At 37.1% G+C, this 18,911-nt stretch overlaps 1 protein-coding gene across 6 annotated transcripts in view; it reads left to right on the top strand.

Annotated features, from left to right (window-relative positions):
* LOC126970799 (brain tumor protein) overlaps positions 1 to 18,911 on the top strand; it is a 578,011-nt gene that overhangs the window by 429,840 nt on the left and 129,260 nt on the right. The window lies entirely within an intron of this gene.

Raw genomic sequence — 18,911 nt, 5'->3', positions numbered from 1 at the left:
TTAAGGGATTGCCCTATTGAAGGTGTGTTTGACAATGACGTAGGTAGACCCTAATCACTCGGGACAAACGTTTTGTATAACATCTACACGCCTGCTTGATTAAAGAGTTCATAGGCTATTGGTAATTTTGTGGCTCGTGAAACTCTTGTCAGTCACTGAGAGATATATTTTCCAAATTTTTATCTGTAGCTAAACTTTTGGTCAGAATCGAACCTCCTTAGAATTAACATGGTCAATGACTTATAATAGTAATAAGACTAGATTATGGGTAACCACAACGGCGCCTATTTCTGCCGTGAAGCAGTAATGTGTAAGCATTACTGTGTTTCGGTCTGAAGGGCGCCGTAGCTAGTGAAATTACTGGGCGAATGAGACTTGACAACTTATGTCTCAATGTGACGAGCCCAGTTATAGTGCCGCTCAGAATATTTGGATTTTTGAATAATCCTGAGCGGTACTGCATTGTAATGGGCCGGGCGTATCAATTACCATCAGCTGAACGTCCGGCTCGTCTCATCCCTTATTAAGTTCTGTTAAAAGGATTTAAGCTCATATCATTCAAAGTCTGATAGCGGAACAGCAAAAGAGTTTACTAGCTACGGCGCCCTTCAGACCGATACACAGCAATGCTTACACGTTACTGCTTCAGGGAAGAAATAGGCGCCATTGAGGTACCAATAATTTAACCGGCTTCCTGTGCAAAGAAGCCTCCCACTGGTAAAATAACCAGGTATGTCTTACAGAGGGTTAGGCAGAGATTAAAGCGTGCTACTTCCACTACCATTGAACCTCATACATGCTCCATTGGTTTTGGAACTCTTGACTTGCTCCTATATTGATAAATCTCTAGCGTATTCTTTACATTAACAGAGTAAAACATAACATTATATTTAATACCATGAAGATATTGCAATCGTCAAAAACTTTGAAATGTTTCTACAGAATAAATAAACCAATATGACTGATTGAAAGTATTTATTAATACCTACGTTTTTGTCGGTGTCGGTCTTGCCTAATTCTAATGTCTAAGAGACAGTAAGAGGTGGGACGTTATCGCGAACCCACCACACTCACTCTGATGAAGGACTTCCGAATGGTCCGAAACTAGTCGGTACCGACACCGACAAAAACGTGAGTAAAGCCGTACTAATAAATAATTTAATAATTAATCACAAAAGTTTTAATAATTTGATTGCAAGTAATTTCGAAACGTATACTGTGCCGCAGGAGACTTACATACAACGTATAAAACAGCTCTGCATTTATCTTGTTTTGAGGCCCCAGTCATAAGTTTATTCATCGAACGTAAACTTATAAAGCCAATACAGATGTATTGGAGATCATGACAAAAAATATTTGAACGCCTTTCTCAGATACGTACAGGTGCGGACTAGTTGAATTTGAGGCCCCATTAAGTACCTCTCGTGTGCATGAAGCATTGTTATTTTTTTTCTTAATTTAAAAACGACAATGATTCTGTCAATCTCAACAAAGGATTATTTGCGTTGGTGTTCACTTGACTCTTCCATTAAAATCACAATGTTGTGAAGCTTAATGTATTAATTAGGGCCCTATTTTATATCGGTGTCCACACCCTAATAACAGTGCAATTGCAACAGTAATAATTGTTGTTGCAGTGCGCCGTACCAAAACTACAAATACAGTATTTTCTGTGTTCTTACATAATATAAAAGTTAACAACAAAACGTAGTTTTAGTTTATATTAATATTTTGTCTATATTATATATAATGAATAGAAATTAACATCTTGACTGTTGCTTCTCAATATATTCTTGATAATGTAATGTATGTTCATAGGCACATAAGTGAATTTGCCAGAAACTGTCATAACCATAATGTTAACACCAGGAACAGACATAAACTGATGATACCTACTACTCGGCTAAGTCGAGTTAGTAAGTCTTTTGTGGGGCGATGTATATGCTTTTACAACAAGATCCCAGAAAATGTTCAAAACAAAGGTGTTACGTTATTCAAAAGAATTGTTAAAAAACGTTTGTGTGGTAAAGGTTACTATAACATAAATGACTTTCTTAATGATACCACAGATTGGGAATGGAGCGACCGCCCTCAGGCTATTAAATAGTAAGTTTAATTGTACAATGTTACTTTGTAAATGTTACTTTAATTGTAAAACATATTTTTGATGAAAAAAAAAAGCCCGCGGAGTTTGTTGCGCCCATTCTTCTCAGGCCTGAGGCATTCACTTTGGAATGGGTGGTAGTTTTTTTTGACTTTCAATAAGTGATTTCACATCCTATTTTGATTAAAAATATTTGAATTTGAATGAAAATGATCTTTGTTTGAGGCTCAATCACGCCTAAACCACTGATCGTATCGACATGAAACTACCACCATTCGATACGAAATTTATCCTAGATGGTTTATGGCTACTTATTTTTTTATTGTATTTTTAAGAAGATAAATAAAATTTAATTTATTTCCTTTTAAAATTCGCCCAGCGAGGCGGGCGGGAACGGCTAGTTTACTTGTATTTATATTATTGAAATCAGTACAATACGTCCCTGTACAGATCTATATATATATCTCCTACCAAGTGTTCGTTGCCTGTGAACATATTGCAGTGTTTATGACTTTATGTTGTGTATTTCTGGAGTGACCGTGTGTCCGACCACGTGGGGTTCATGGTACGCACAAACAAACAATTACATACGCGCCATTATCGACCCTATGTGTGAGAGAAAAAGAATATTATCGCATGATGGATATGTGATGAAAGGTTGTGACTTATGAGGTCGTTTTATTTCTGTAATTTTTTGCGGCTAAATAGTAACGGTTTTTCTAATAATACTTTTATGGCAGAATTACTGACTGATGTTTGCGGAGATGGCTATGCTTTATGAGTGTTTCTAGAAGGGCCAAATATTACAAATAAAACAAATATTTACGATAGCGTATTATTGTATCTGTAACATTTATCTATCTCAGGTACCTACCTACATATTAGAGTTTTGAGCGGAATTTTCAATGCGCAGGAGTTTAAAATAGGGTCTCATTGGCGGAGGGAGAACGGGGAGGGGGGTGCCTCGATCACAACGTACAAGCGTCCTATCAGCGTTGGTTTCGGGGTTTTTTATATATACTTTACGCTGTTGTATTTATGTGCATTATTTAATCATTATCACGAAAGTTCCTGTGAATAATTGTTTATTTATTTATTTACAGGTAAGCATTATTAGAGAATCAGCAACACAGAGAAGTAAAGGTAACAAGAGAGATAAATAAATGCCAGTTTCCTCGTGTAACACAACTAGTTCATTAACAAAAACCCAACGGTCTTATAGGTACAACGTGTTAAGATCTTAAATGCCGAATGGATGACAGTTTTGACACTTTTTTTTATGGAATATGAGGACAAACGAGCGTACGGGTCACCTGGTGTTAAGTGATCACCGCCGCCCACATTCTCTTGCAACACCGGAGGAATCACAAGAGCGTTGCCGGCCTTTAAGGAAGGTGTACGCGCTTTTTTTGAAGGTACCCATGTCGTATCGTCCGGGAAACACCGCACAAGGAAGCTCATTCCACAGCTTTGTAGTACGTGGAAGAAAGCTCCTAGAAAACCGCACTGTGGAGGACCGCCACACATCCAGATGGTGGGGATGATATACTAACTTGTGGCGTGTCGTGCGAAGGTGGAATAATTATGACTTATTCTATTGGTTATGACATGCAAACCGAGTTAACCTCACCGACGAGTAAAAAAGAGGGACTCCGCGCCGTGATATTTGCAATTGAATCACAGTTATACTAGTGTGTGTGCGGTTACGTGGGATACTAGTTACACAATTTTTCTCCCTCTTAAATAGTCATATATGGCCACTAATACTTATATAGTATCGTTTTTATACTTTTTCACAACGCACGACGGCATTTTCAAAATATTTTATTGAGACGCAAACTGATCTGTCACAGACGATGACAATTCTCATAATGGCCGCCTATCGGCCTGTAGTAGTGTTAATGTGTGCGAGGAGCTATGTATTCACACGATAATAGGTTTGTTGTGTTGCTACACTGTTATGTAAGGTGACATGAATGTCATTGATGAAATTCAGGGCTTAATAATTTAAATATATTTTATTTAAATATCCATTCATTCGTAAGAAAAGGCGTTTTGTCAGATGTACAGAAAGCGAAACAAGGAATCCTATTTCACTCAAGGGTACGGAACCCGTAAACAGATATTGAATAAATATGAGTTTTAGCTATTCAAATATTATCCGTGATTAATTTTAAGACCGTTTTAGCAAGTTCTTCAAATATTAAAATAAACGTAACGATAAAAGATTTTCACTCAAATTTTTGATGAGAAAATTCCAAGATTCTTGTTTGTTCTCCCTCGTAATAAGAATATCGAGGGCTAATATTTTATGTGTAACAAACACATTTGGTATTAAAACCTCAGGTTTCTTAATTACATATTTACCTTTATAAATGTCTTTAATATTTATTTATGTTAATATGTTTGGTTTTCCTTTACAACTTAATCGAAAAATAAAACGCTTCAAGGGATTATTATTAATAACAGTATATATTATGGCCTTATGTGTTACTTATGATGATTGCGAAACTGAAGCAATGAGTTTCTTGCTACTTCTTCTCATTAGCTCAACCCTTTACGAAGTAGCGGTAAATTCATAAGTGTCATTTCTGTGACCTACATGAATGAAGTGATTTTGAATTTTAAGTGCTAATGGGCAGGGCACCTAGCTCGAAGGACAGATGGTCGTTGGGGCAGTCCTCAAATGGCGGCCAAGAACTGGAAGAGGCAGTGTTGATTGGCAAGACAAGATGGACCGATGATCCGGTCAAGATCGCAGAAATAGGTTGGATGAGGGCAGCGCACGACCAACTATCGTGGACATCTTTTGGGGGAGGCCTTTGTTTAGCAGTGGACGTCTTCCGTCTGAAATTATGAAAATAAAGAGTTACTTTTACATTTTGTGATATTTAGGGCCCGTCGTAACTTTATTCTCTATTCGTCATTAAGTGGTTTGCTTCGTTTTTATATACAGACTAGTTGGGCCCGACAGACGTTGTTCTGTATTTAATAAATAAAATACTTACCGTTTTTTATGAATTTGTAAATAATATATCATAACATCAAAAATTACTTCGTAAAATATGCACCCTGCTGTCGTAATGATATTGTTTCACAGCAGAACTGTCAAACCGTGCGTCAATAAATTCTCTCATAGAAATTATACAAGTATGGACACATCAAAGAAAAAACAAAATTTGTTGTTTTTATTTATTTAATTTAGCAGCATTTTCCTATTTATTCACCTTTTAAACCTTCCCTGGGCTTCCACAAATAATCCAAGACCAAAATTAGCCAAATCGGTCCAGCCGTTCTCGAGTTTTAGCGAGACTAACGAACAGCAATTCATTTTTATTTATATAGATAACGCGAGAGTTGGATGCAGAGCTCAGGAATGTGATAGTCTTGTGAACTTCTTGTTAGTGATGACCATAATCATGAGTGTGTCGATTTAAACAATTCAATTTGTTAATTTTTAAAAAAGTCGAACCTGGAAAGAGCTCTCGCATGGAACGCGAGAGGTCGTGGGTTCGAGTTCCGCATCGTTCATAAAATTTTGTTTTCAGTTTTATTTGTACAATGCCAGTGGGAGGCTCCTTTGCACAGGATGCCGGCTAGGTTATGGGTACCACAACGGCGCCTATTTCTGCCGTGAAGCAGTAATGTGTAAACATTACTGTGTTTCGGTCTGAAGGGCGCCGTAGCTAGTGAAATTACTGGGCAAATGAGACTTAACATCTTATGTCTCAAGGTGACGAGCGCAATTGTTGTGCCACTCAGAATTTTTGGGTTTTTCAAGATTACTGAGTGGCACTACATTGTAATGGGCAGGGCGTATCAATTTCCATCAGCTGAACGTCATGCTCGTCTCGTCCCTTTTTTCATAAAAAAAAATCGAATTAACCTTATAATTAAATCTGAAATTTTGTTCTGCCTTTCTTCAGCACACAAGTCTTAAACATTTATTTACAAATTTAAAAAAAAAAATACAACTTTACAATATTACTTTGTAAACATATTTTTTTTGGTTAAAAAAAGGCCGCTGACTTTGTTGCTTCCATTCTTCTCAGGCCTGATGCATTCATTTTGAAATGGGTGGTAGTTTTTTTTTTGACTTTCACTAAGTGATGTCACATCCTATTTTGAACAAAAATGTTTGGTCTTGAATTTTGAATTTAACATATGTATTAAAAGACATGTGCAAACATGATGTATGTCGCTCTATTTATTTGGTAGTGACTCGTTTCAGAGTGAAATTCCAACGTAAGTGAATAAAAGCATCGCATCGACTTCCTAAAAGCCGATAACTAAGTTTTCCGAGTGTTGCTCGGTTACCGGTTCGCTTCTTTGACAATGAAAGTATAGATTTACTTGATTTCATACATCGATGGTACGTTGGACACTCACACAGTCAGATAGTGTGTGAACAATTTTGATTTGCCAGTGTGTGCGTTACCTATGTAGTTTAGACGTTATTCAAAATACTAAAGGACTTTTTTTTATGAAAATATGAGATGAGGCGAGCAGGACGCTGAGCTGATGGTAATTGATATGACCTGCCCATTACAATGCAGTGCCGCTCAGGATTCTTAAAAAACCCAAAAATTTTGACAATTACGCTCGTCACCTTGAGACATAAGATCTCAGTCTTCAAGTCTCACTTGACTAGCTACGACGCCCTACAGACTTTTACCAGTGAGAGGCTTCTTTGCACAGGATGCCGGCTAGATTATAGGTACGACGACGGCGCCTATTTCTGTGTTTCAGTCTGATGAGCGCCGTAACTATTTTAATTACTGGCCAAATTAGACTTTACATCTTATGTCTCAAGGAGACGAGCGCAATTGTAGTGCAGCTCAGAATTGTTGGTTGTTTCAAAAATCCTGAGCGGCACTACATTGTTTTGGGCAGGGCGTATCAAATACCATCAGCTGAACGTCCTGTTCGTCTCGTCCCTTATTGTCATAAAAAAACCAAGCATGGTCAACGGTGATCACTTAAAATAAAACCTGCATTGTAATTATGTCTCCTATTCCTTAAAAGGAGGATTTCAACTCGATCACCATTCAAATTATTGAAAAAAAAGGTGATTAAGCGCCTCAAGAACGGTTTTCCTTATTCAGCTGTCCCATATTATAACGAAACATTTAACGATTTGCCGAATAATTAATTTCGCTAAGTGATGTTATTTGAAGCTGAAAAAGATCGGTACTTTGTAGGCTAGAGTTTATTTGGAGGTGAATAAAACGTGCGTTAGGGTGACTCTAAATTCGCATATTTTGTGTTTATTTTTTTTATCCAAATCAGTCACATTTCAATAACCACAAATCATTGGTATATTTATTACTTTATAGGTGTTAGAAGTGTGATACTTGGGCCCTATTTTACTCGGTCAGAAATTAGTAATGTTTTAATTTTAATTTCTGCATTGATTTTACTTTTTCGAAAAATTTTCCTTTGTTTTTTGAAGGAGACATAAATGTTATAGCGGAAAGCCATTTAGTCACTAATAGCGAAATTACTTCAATTATAAGTGAACTTTGACCACTCCAATTTCATGTCAAGATTTACCGACAAATCTACAAAAGTATTATGTTTCGAAAAATATTCCTGTTTCACTACAGAATTCTAATTAAATTAAAATAATCGCCATTTTGAAAAGCATGAAGATAATAACTTCCAAAATTGTCACTTGGCATATGTCACTTGACATTTATTGTCACTCGCCACTTGTCGAATTATGTCACTGACAAGTGTCAGCTTGATGAAATAGGCCCATGTTTGATCTGATTCCAAATTAATATTTTGACAGCCTGCTAATTTTTCAAAGTGGGTAAAAACCTTGATATACTTCTGGTTTATTTATTATTTCGTGGCATATATTCGCGAAGTATTTTCTCAGCTATTAAGTAGTAATGTGTAAGCATTACTGTGTTTCGGTCTGAAAATTACTGGGCAAATGAGACTTAACATCTTATGTCCCAAGGTGATGGGCGCAGTTGTAGTGCCGCTCAGAATTTTTGGGTCTTTCAAGAATCCTGAGCGGTACTGCAATGTAATGGGCAGGGCGTATCAGTTACCATCAGCTGAACGTCCGGATCACCTCGTCCCTTATTTTCATAAAAAAAGCACCTGCACTGCAAAAATCACTTAAATTTGAATTAATGGTTACAATACACGTTAGGCTTATGACCGACTTGGGGGATCACCAATGAATTATTTATGCTCGTATCTTGGTAAAAGTGAAATTTTCTTCTTTTTATTCTTCAACGTGTAGTGCTGTGTTGCCATTTTTTATTTACCGCGATGTAGCCGCCCAGTTAAATGTTATGAATGAGTTATTTTTGCCTGCCCTTTGTTTTTTGTGATATTTTATGTAAAAATTATTATGACAGCATACGTAAAAGAGTTTTTTCGCCGCATTTAATTCGGCTGAGTCAGGTATTGTGTTCTTGAGGTTGGCCATACTGTGAATATAGATGAAAGTATATTGGATACACTGTTTTTTTATGGAGCAGGAGGACGATACGAGCGTCCCCTGGTGTAAAGTGATCACCGCCGCCCACATTCTCTTGCAAAACTAATCGCGGATGTAGGTTCTACACTAAACGCATTGTGTGTGTATGTACGTCTTAAACCCGTATCTACAATATGAATATCCGGAACAAACAAAACCTAAAAACGTCCATTCTAATAAAAATTACGTAGCTCTCTTGACATCTTTCGAGCCCTTAATGAATTCACATCCCTTTTATCTCAGAGCCATCTGTTGATTTCTTTGTTAAACTTCCCTATTGTTTTACCAACACGCCAATATGACACTTGAGTGTGAATGTTAGGGGTTAATTCTGTTTGAGTTGTCATTAAGTGTGGTTGTATGCCCGTATCGCTCGTTAAGAAACTTGCCCGTATCAACTTGTGTTTTAAACTTATAACCTCATAACAATGTTGATTGCTATTTATTAGTGATTCGATAGAGGCAATGTTGAACATCGAGTGGGGAAAGTTAAAATATTAATTGTTCGCAGTTTGCATTACAATCAGCAGTATTAAGATGTAGTTATCTGAATCTCGGAAACGGCTCCAATGATTTGAATGAAATTTTGTATATAGGTAGTTTCGGGGGCGAGTAATCGATCTAGCTAGGTTTCAATTTTAAAAAATGTTCTAAGAACCGTGTTTTAATGAGAAACTGATACAATAATATTAGAATACAAAGGTAAATTTCGCCACTATATACAAGACTATAATAGCTCAGATGGGCCATTGGGTGTCCCGGAAAGCAGAAGACCCCGGTTCTAATCCCGATGTCCTATTAGTAATTTTTTGTTCAAGTTTTGTACCTACTTAAAAATCCGAGCCTCAGTCGTCCAGGTACTATATATTACTTAGAATAGTAATTGAAATTCTATATGATATTTGTACAAAATTTTGAAGTGCAATAGGCAATTTATAAATGTCATAATTTTTAGAAATCCTTTCCTAGAAAGTTCAAAGGAAAAAAAGCGGTCAAGCGCGTGTTGGACTTTTTTCAACACGTCCCATATAATACAAGACATCATATACTTTTCTTTTTCTTTATAGGGCCGCCATTTTGGTATTTTTTCTTAAAGTTGCTGTAATAATACACAATCTGTCCAAAATTCCAGCTATGTAACTATTACTGTTTTTGAGATATATCAAGTTGACAGGCGGACAGCATTTTAGATAATAGTGATAGGGGGCTTAATCTTCGGGAACGGAACTCTAAAGGGAATTCCGTACAGGATCTGTACTTGTGCAGTATTCTGTCAAGAGCCATATTATCAAGTGAGAATAATAATCTGCAACCTGCAGATGTAAACACTTCAGAGAAATTCCAGCTTCTATCAATCTTATCAAAACATACGACCATTAGAGCTTATCCAGAATCATCCAAATTAAATCTAACACAGTAATTGTTAATAATTTGCACAGCAGTAACATATCTTAGAAAATTGCTATTTAAAAGCCTCGTCGAAGCTCTTCTTCTTTTCAATTAAGTTCAGTTAACGCTTATTTCCAACATATTCATGGTGGTTCGGCTATTTTAAATGGAGAAATGGAGCTACTTTTCAGTTTTACTTCTATAAAAGTGCAGGATGTCGTAAGCCTTGTTTGAAATATTGGGAAACACGTCACGTGGACGTCTGGCATTCCACAACCGCGAGTTATACAAGAAATTTCTTGCCTCGTACAGACACTTTGTTGAATCAATTACCGGCTGCTGTTTTTCGAAACGATATGACCTAGGGACCTTCAAAAAAAGGGCTCTTGACAGGGGTCAGTGTCCAAGTAGGTAATGTAAGTTTCATGTATATCCTTAAAAATATAATCGAATTTATACCTATTCAGGTCCAATATAGGCTTATACTTACCAGGGGTATTGTGGATGTCCATGGGCGGTTGCCTCACCTCTCCCCATCCCGTGAGCCTCTTGCCCGTATGGCCCTCCTATATCGGTTTTGAATTTTTTTATGTATCATCATCAGCCGGAAGACGTCCACTGCTGGATAAAAGCTTCCCCCAAAGATCTCCACGACGGTCGGTCCTGCGCTGCCCTCATGCAACGTATTCCGGCGATCTTGACCAGATCGTCCGTACATCTTGTGGGAGGCTTACCAACACTCGTCTTACGGTACGTGGTCGCCTTTCGAGGAGTGGCCATCTGTCCGTCGAACTATGTGCCCTGCCCACTCCAGTTTCGCAATCATTTGGGCTATGTCGATAACTTTGGTTCTCTTTCGGAAATCCTCATTTCTATATATTGTAATTGAAATGATTGGTAACCTTAGAGTATCTTGCTCATTCTTCTCTTAGAAAATCTGAAATGAAAATCCGAATGAGCTGTATGAAAAAAATACACATTTCAAGTCAAATAAAATATTTTTTATTTGATTTGATTTGGACTTCAACCTCCAGAGATATATACATAAATAAATTTTTCCACTGAATTCACTCTGAAGTAAATTGAAGTTTCAATTTCTGCTCAACTGATTAAGGCAACACTAAATGCCAGCGACCTTGAGCGATATGAGTTCACGGCTGCCGGCCCGCAATCTATGGGTGGAAATCAGTTTATATGCTTATAATCCTCGTTATTCACTACTAATCTGAATAAATGGACCTACACAAAAAAGTACAAGCTATAAGAATAACTTTTCTGAGAGAAGTACCAAAAAAATGCGTAGTAGTGTTCATAGCTCGAATTGCTATACTTTCACCACAAAACTTGTCTAAAAACACCATGTTTGCGTGTTTTCTGCTTACTCTTCACCTTAAGTAGCAGTCAAATATTTCTTCTCCACACGCAGTTATCTCACAATTAAACCTGAAATCTTACTTAAATGTAACCAGTTAATCTTGTAGAATTTAGATTACCTACTTAATTAATTATGTAACCCCTTGCAATTACCCGAAAGATGTTCTTGGCGTGATTTAAGTGTAATTACATGCTTTTGATGGTTTAAGAAATTTTAAATGTGGTTGGATGAAAAAAGGCATTGCAGAATTACTGGTAGAAGCGTCAATGGCGCAATAGTTAGAACAGTTGACTCTTACCGCGGTGCACCCAGTTCTAACCTTGCCAGTTACGTACTAATGTGTTTTTGGTTGTCGAATTTTTTTTTTTTTTTTGTGAAAATAAGGGACGAGACGAGCAGGTCGTACAGCTGATGGTAATGGAAACGCCCTGCCCATTACAATGCAGTGCCGCTCAGGATTCTTGAAAAACCCCAAAAATTCTGAGCGGCACTACAACCGCGCTCGTCACCCTGAGACATAAGGTCTCATTTGCCCAGTAATTTCACTAGCTACGGCGCCCTTCAGACCGAAACACAGTAATGCTAACACATCACTGTTTCACGGCAGAAATAGGCGCCGTTGTGGTACCCATAATCTAGCCGGTATCCTGTGCAAAGAAGCCTCCCACTGGTAAAATATATGTGGGAGGCTTCTTTGCACAGGATACCGGCTACATTATGGGTACCACAATGGCGCCTTTTTTAGTAATGTGCTTTATTGTGTTTCGGTCTAAAGGGCGCCGCTAGTGATATTGCTGGGCAAATGAGACTTAACATCTTATGTCTCAAGGTGATGTGCGCCATTGTAGTGCCACTCAGAATTTTTGGGTTCAAGAATCCTGAGTGGCACTGCATTGTAATGGGCAGGGCGTATCAGTAACCATCAGTTGAACTTCCTGCTCGTCTCGTCCTCTACTTTCTTAAATAATAAAATTTAATAATATGTTTATAAAAGGCATTTATTTTCTCAAAATTGATTCCTTTAGAATTCCTTTTGATGTCATTTCTAATATACTAGATACTACTACCGCTTCGGAAAAAAAAGGCGCTCTGAGAGAGAAAGAAAAAGAAACTCTCCCAGCATTCTTTTTTTGCGCTCTATTCAATAAAAATATACAGTATTGTTCAGTCATTTCTATCGCTATAAAATAATCACAATCTAGTCCCAGGCTGTCCGATCATTTAGATATTCAGCAGTGGAGTAATAGCATTTACGATAGAGCCATTTTTTTATAAAACATTTAAATTTATTTATAGATAATGCCTGAACAGTGGCTGGGACTTTATTGTAGAAGTGTATACATTTACCCTTAAAGCTATTATGTATCTTACGAAGCCTACTAGAATTAGTTACAAGCAATCCCTTATTTCTAGTGTTATAATAATGAAAATCACTATTAAGAGCAAAAAGGGTTGTCATACACGAGAATATAGGATGCGGTGATCACATACCATTAGTTGACACTGGCACTAATTTGTCCTCCTCTTCAATAAAAAAAGGAGTTGGAAAGTCATATCGTCGTGATACTAGAAATATGTTGGTTAAATAGCTAACTAGCAAAAGAGTATCGGTGCCGTTACACATTGCAGATTTCGAACAGTAGATACATCTTTTCTCGAAATTTAATAAATAATTGATTGTGAAGATATTCATTCCATCTCAGCGAAGGCAATTAGGAAAATGTATATAATATCTTTCAGTAATTACAGTTTTGTTAAGAAATTCTGTTGCCTCGAAATGTAGACATTTTCATTTTCCAATTATGTATTCATAACTTTGTTCTGAATCGAAATGTTGTCCAATAATATTAATGAGTTTATGTTAATTTATTATCAATAACATACGAATTTAAATATCAAAACTGTGCATCGGAAATATTGTCAAAGTTTTAATTAAATATGGTGTAAAATGGGCCTGTTTTCAATCAATCAAAATGGCTTACTGTTTTTTTTATAGGATGGGAAGATAGATGAGATGAAATTTACGGCAAGCAAATTATTTCATCTAGGGTTGTCGAGCGCAGATGGATATGATCTTATCGTATTTTTATACGAAAGAGGTGGATAAACGTTAAATACGTTGTTAAGTGATCACCGCCGCCCACAGTCTCTTGTAACACCAGGGGAATCACAGGAGCGTTGCAGGCCTTTTAGAAATGCGTACGCTCTTTTTGTTGAAGGTATAGGTATAGGTGTCGTATCGTCCTGAAACACCGTATAAGGTAGCACATTCCTGAGCTTCGTTGTACGTGGAAGGAAGTTCCTTATACACCACGCCACTAATACGTCACCAAGATGGAGGCCTGTCCCATTTGCAATGCGCGGGGATTGTGTCATATAATAATAATAATATTGACACACATTTTACACAAATTATCTTGCCCCAAGTTAAGCATATATAGCCTGTGTTATGGGTTACAAGACATTGATATATTTAATACAATATACTTACTTAAACATACATAAATACATTTAAACATCCATGACTCGGAAACAAACATCCATATTCATCATATAAATGTTTGCACCTACCAGGATTCGAACCCGGGACCTCTAGCTTAGTAGGTAGGGTCGCTAACCACTCGGCTAAACATATAGTAAGTGGAAAATAGGTTTTTGTTCTAATTTCATAGACAGACACGTATATCTCAAGAATACAGTCGTTATACAGTTTTTATTGGTCAGTCTGAAGCGTGCTTGTGTGCTTGTCATCTACGGGGTTAACACGTGTGTCATATGACTTAAATATACTTAATTTCAAATTTTAATTAAACTATTGCATAGCTTCTATCGCGGGCCTTGAGCGTGGAGACCGAATCTAGAAATTCCGTAACGAAAGTAACCTAACACTTACTAACTAGATGTATATAGATATTTCGGCACGGTCATTACAGTTGCCGTGGAACAGCGGTTATCACGTATGCTTTTTGTGCAGAAGGTTCGAGCCTGGGGTACATCTTGTTTTTTTTTAATTTCTTTATTTTTTTTATCCCGTTTTTTTATTTTTATTATTATGACAAGCATTTTTATTTTGTTTCACCTGTCCCGTTGTCTGTCTGTAATCACATCTTGCAAGTTAAATTTTACTCACTTCCCATTTCCCATTCCCATCAAAAAAAAAATACTGCTTATATAAAATAAATAAATAATTATAATTGCATAACTTGATAAAAAATGCTATGCAATAGCTTTACCGCGGCAGTCCCCGAGTGCCACACGTCTTTTTTTGTTACTGTAATTACGCTCTCCCAATTATATCTTTAGTTATGTCCTTCTTGCATTTAGAATTCTCTTACGCCTGCCACGATTCTGTAGCCGGTGATGATTTGCCGAGGCGCGGGTGAATAGCTTTTATAGTATAATGCAGAAACGTGTCATGTCCTTGATTTTTTTTTGGAGAGGAAGAAAATACATTTGCGTATTGAAGACCCCGAAACAAGGCCCATATGTCTTCGGGTGTAAACCGACACAAACGATTAAAAACCTCCTCCCTGCTGATAGTCCTAAAGGTTTTTACAGCGAAGCCGGGCGTGGGCCTTGGAGGCCGAAAATGTAGCTCTCAGGCGCGGGGCGTCTCGGAAGGAAACTCGAACCTCGGACCGCCTTCTCACTAGGCTGGATGGAGAGAAGATCACTAACGATCTTATATATCTGTTAGTCCAATGGACTCTACGTTTGAACAGACTTCGACGGTGATATATGTATGTGTGTTTGTAAATATGTGTGAATGAATGTGTATAAGTGTGTGACTATTTGTGTGTAGTGTTATTGTACGTGTGTGATGTGAGTGTGAGTGGTGTGAAACGATTACAGAACGACTATCTCGTAGGGCTTCTAATAATGTGTGTAACTTTCTTTGTAAGCAGGGTGAGAGGCAGCCGCAACAGGAGGTCTTTTACACAAAATCGAAAGCCGAAGTTTGACAATAGCTTTACGGCCGTTTTCAATAACGTACCTGTAGGATCGGATATATTGCTATTACTCAATGTAATGTGTCGATAGGTTATTGAAATGTAAGTAAGCGTAAAAGGATATATTTGTCTACCTCTAGTAAGTAAAACTAAGGATAGTTAGGTTTTTGAAAACGGCCGTTAACCGGCGTTTTGCTTAACTGGTAGTTTAACATGTTTTTTTATTAACTGAGACTAAGTGCGACATATTTGATGGCTCGTCAAGTAAACATCACAAATGCTACCTAATTAATTGCTACATAAAGATCTTAGGTCATCGCCTACCATTAACCCACCATTCTCTTCCTATAAATAAAATTTAACGACACAACAGCACGAACGTCTTAATTAATTAATTTTAAAAGCGCCAGCCCTTGGCGTCAGCACTTAAAGCCGTGACGAATTTAAACCTTAATAACAAGTATTAGGAACAACATTTGCATAGCATAATTAAAATTTAAGCCTTCCAGCCGAAATGTGAAACAGGATATTTAGTGAGGGATAATATTAATTAATTGAATACGAAATTGTATGTTGGTATGTTTTATTTAAATAGATGTATTTGGTTTATATAGTAATGGAGTAATTTGACGCATTCGTTAAATAACTACAAGATGGAACATCTCGAATGTTCCATCTTTAATTATTATGAGGGTGACTTCGAGCGTCACCTACGTGTCGACAGCAAATGTTAGTTTGCGAATACACTGATCGAATTATCTGACTCTTTTACCAATGGGAGGCTCCTTTGCACAGGATGCCGGCTAGATTATGGGTACCAAATCAGCGCCTATTTCTGGCGTGCAGCAGTAATGTGCAAGCATTACTGTGTTTCGATCTGAAGGGCGCCGTAGCTAGTGAAATTAATTGGCAAATGAGACTTAACATCTTATGTCTCAAGGTGACGAGTGCAAGTGTAGTGCCGCTCAGAATTTTTGGGGTTTTTCAAGAATCCTGAGCGGCAGCTGCATTGTAACGGGCAGGGCGCATCAATTACCATCAGCTGAACGTACTGCTCTTCTCGTCCCTTACGGTCATAAAAAAACCTTTTGTTCTGCTGTGATTTTAAAACAAAGTTAATGTTGCGAAGATGCATGGCTCAGAGGCAAACCCTAAGTCGCTGACACCTATCATCAAACTCGTAGCGAACCCGATGTGGCAATGGTGTGGTCACTTCGCGATAAAAAGTTTACTGGTGCATGAGGGAAGATGGCAAATATTTTGAAAGATTAAACGGGTTACGGTCGCGAACTAGATGCGAGTCACCCAACATAAACAACCGACAAACAGACAAATAATAGTGCCAGTAAATGGAAACTCAAAGTACTAAGGCAGCATAAATAATAAGTAGAATCATTAAAACAAAAAGGAAGGTATTGTAAGATCAAGTAAAATACTAGGCGCGCAGAGTTGAACATTTGAACTCATTAGACGCTAGCGCTCTAACTAACTCAATAGTTGCGATGTTCGAACATATTAGCTTAGTCGTACTCGTACCTCGAGTCTTCCAGAACTTCTGCTAATTAATTACTCGCCTTTGCACTTCTGGAAAATAAAGTTATTTTAGTTGTACTTGCCGCTTTTGTTTTAAGCTGTAAGCATGGAATTATAACGTCTACCCTGAGAGATTTTAACCGAATTTTTTAGTTCTTAGTTTAAACTAAAGGCTAATTTTGATCATTAACACAGAATTGTGGTTTGTGGCCTAGTATCGGCATTCATTTCTCATAATTTCCTGGTGCCTAAACAATTCCACAACGGCGCCTATTTCTGCCGTGAAGCGGTAATGTGTAAGCATTATTGTGTTTCGGTCTGAAGGGTGCCGGAGCTAGGGAAATTACTGGGCAAATGAAACAACATTTTATATCTCATGGTGACGAGCGCAATTGCAGTGCCGCTTAGAATTTTTGGGAGTTCTCAAGATTCCTGAGCGGCATTGCATTGTAATGGGCAGGGCGGATCTATTACCATCAGCTAAACGTCCTGCTCGTCTCGTCCCTTACTGTCATAAAATAGTTTTTTTAAAGCCGTCGTGAGGAAAATCTTTGGGGGAGGCATTTGTGAGGCAGTGGACGTCTGATGTCTTTAATAAATCAATTAAATCATGGTGATAATTAGTAACATTTCACAACATATTCTCCCATGTTCGCGAAAATTCGATAGGCACTTAACGGCGTAAAAGAAACTTTAACGTTGTTTACAAAAACATGTTTTTATTGTTACTACCTACTACACTGTTGGAAATCATTCTAGAATGATCCTTACCGGTATTATAAAGGGGCGCACATTATTCATTGAGTCATTCAGTAACAGTGATAAAGTTATATAACAAATGATACTAGAGTGGTTCACTATTTCACCTATAACCAAAACTTCCTTGTCATTCACAAACTAGAAACTAGAAACCTTCAAGAAACCGATATTTAACAAGTTGCATAAAATAATTACGTAATCTTTGACGAATATTGTTATACAATATGGATAAGTATTAATATGTATATGTGTATGATTCTATATATGTATACTTTTGTGATACGGTGATTTTATTGAATATGTTTCTCCAACACAAATAAGTAATCTGTGGATAACATTCTTAATTATATATGTATTTATGTTATAAGAATTGTAATTAATAATTAAGATGTTCAATTGTTTGTTGTTCCCAATTAAATAAAATAAAAATATTAATGTTATTAGTATATGACTGACTGCTGCGGAATATAATAAATTGTTGGCAAATTCTGTTGATGTTACCGAACCCCGTAGTCCTGTTACGTTGTAACGTATTTAGTAAAATTTCATCTACAGGATCTACTTTACAGTTGATAACCTGCTCAACCTCAATGTTCGCATATTAGCAAATTGCTCTTGCAAATCTAAACAATTTGTTATATTTTTAAAGTGTAAACCCTCACTTCTATTCACCTCACAATTTTATGAACGATGCGGGTTTGAGAGTTGAACAAAGCATACATGATTTTATGACGATACGTCACTCGAACGGTTAGCTTAGTTGGGAGAGCACTCGCACGGAACGCGAAAGGTCGTGGGTTCGAGTCTCGAATCATTCATAAAAAATTTTTTTTTGAAAATTTTATTTGTGTACTAATCCCAGAAGCGAGGGTTATTATTTTAAAAACGAAACTAATTGTATCATTGTATGGTTGAGTTGCAAGGCAAATAAATGCTTAAATAATAATAGCTTGTAGAAATCATTTATAATGATCCCATGTTTAGTAGTTCCGTAGATATGTTTAGAATTCTCTTTGAGAATAAACATCTCAGCTTTGCTTGTTACAAACGGGACGTTGGACTCATTACAGAATGGACGAATGTATTATAAATTAACTTCCTTGTTTACATTTGTGTTTATGTAGTTAGTAGCATTATCTGTTATTTACAATTACACAAAAAAAATTTGAAAACAAAATTTTATGAACGATGCGGGACTCGAACCCACGACCTCTGGCGTTCGGTGCCAGTGCTCTGCCATCTGAGCTAAGCGCTCGAGTGACGTATAGTCATAAAATCTTGTATGCTTTGTTCAACTCTCAG

Source organism: Leptidea sinapis, chromosome 22 (genome assembly GCF_905404315.1).
Source record: "Leptidea sinapis chromosome 22, ilLepSina1.1, whole genome shotgun sequence".
NCBI classification, from domain to species: domain Eukaryota; kingdom Metazoa; phylum Arthropoda; class Insecta; order Lepidoptera; family Pieridae; genus Leptidea; species Leptidea sinapis.
Note: the sequence above shows the minus strand (reverse complement) of the source record. Positions and strands in the feature narration are given on the sequence as shown.